At 54.6% G+C, this 1,288-nt stretch overlaps 1 long non-coding RNA gene across 1 annotated transcript in view; it reads left to right on the top strand.

Moving 5' to 3' along the window:
* The first annotated feature begins 774 nt into the window (after window positions 1-774).
* Window positions 775-1,288, top strand: part of LOC120495796 — a 2,639-nt gene continuing 2,125 nt past the window's right edge. Inside the window, exon 1 of the long non-coding RNA XR_005626146.1 lies at window positions 775-1,032. This is a non-coding gene — a long non-coding RNA (uncharacterized LOC120495796). The remainder of the gene's footprint in view (window positions 1,033-1,288) is intronic.

Raw genomic sequence — 1,288 nt, 5'->3', positions numbered from 1 at the left:
TTCACTTTTGGTGTCCAGCAGGCAGAGTCAGGCACTGAGAGCCCATGGGAGTGAAGAAGTTACTTTTGCTTGTGACAAGGCTGGAACACTTTTGTAGCTGCCCTCCCGTTTTACCTTCCAGTCTCACCCATTGAGTGCCTTGAGTCATTGACTGGAGCTGAGAGGAGTTTTTGGCAGCGTGTTCCAGGTATTGCTGAACATCCTGCATAGATGTGGGCTTTTGGCTAACAACTGGACCAGCTCTTAGGCAGGAATGGGAATTAAAGTATGCTTTTGTAGCAGATGTCACTGTGAGGTATTTCTGCTGTGAGTATCTTTGTTTCATCACTTCAGGACACCTGTGTTTATTCCCTGTCACCTGGTTCTGGTCCTTTAACCAAGAATGTAACAGAAGGGCACATGGTGCCTATGCAATATTTGAATGACACAGCCTTGCTTGTAATTTGTTTGGGGTTTTTTTTTTGTTTCTTTTCCTACTCTTATATGGTTATCCTAATAATATTTTCTTAAACATCATAGTTTACCTGTTTAATACCAAAGACAGAGATGCAATAGCTTTTCTTCTATTGGGATGTATTTTGTGGGTCCTGTTCCTGGAATAATAAAAGAAGTGTAAGCACTGCATGGTTGTTTTTCTCCTTTTCAGGGCTAATTTTACACGTATTTGTGGGGCTGTGTCAGGAGGAGGAGCCTTGCGGCAGGCCCGGCGGGGCTCGCTGTCGCTGCCCGGCCCAGGCGGGCGCTGTGTCCCGGCTGTCGCTGGCCGGGCCGGGACGCGGCCGAGCGGCCTCGGCTGCGCTGGGGCTGCGCGGGGCGGGAGGGGCCCGGGGCAGCCTCCGCCCTGTCCCCGCCCCGGGGCATCCCCGGCACTGGGGCGGCCCCGGGGGAAGCGCGGAAATGCCGCCTCGGCTCCCGAGAGCGCAGCGCTCCTCGGGCAGCGCGGGGTGCGCTGGAAAGGGCTCTGGCTGCGAGGCTCGCACGGGCGCTGCAGGGAAGGGAAAGTGAAGGCACCGCCGGGACATCGGTCTGGAGGTGGGCTCGGGAGCTGCTGGCGTCTTCTTTAGCACAGAGCTTGATAAAAGTCCATGGCAGAGCTGCCGTGCCGATGGTGTGCGTGCCGGAGAGAGATGACAGTGATAGCTGGGATTTGTGTGGGAGGGCAGAGCGGCAAATGCGTAAATTCTGATGCGAACTGCTCCCCGCTTTTGGGTGTGAAAGGAAGCAGCAAACCTCACAGTTCTGCTTGAAGAAGTGTGGGGAAAGGCGCTGTGTGAGTGGAATTTGTGGG

The sequence above is a fragment of the Passer montanus genome, unplaced genomic scaffold, assembly GCF_014805655.1.
Source record: "Passer montanus isolate IOZ18808 unplaced genomic scaffold, ASM1480565v1 scaffold909, whole genome shotgun sequence".
NCBI classification, from domain to species: Eukaryota; Metazoa; Chordata; class Aves; order Passeriformes; family Passeridae; genus Passer; species Passer montanus.
The sequence above is the reverse complement of the archived record's forward strand: the minus strand, read 5'-3'. Positions and strand labels throughout refer to the sequence as shown.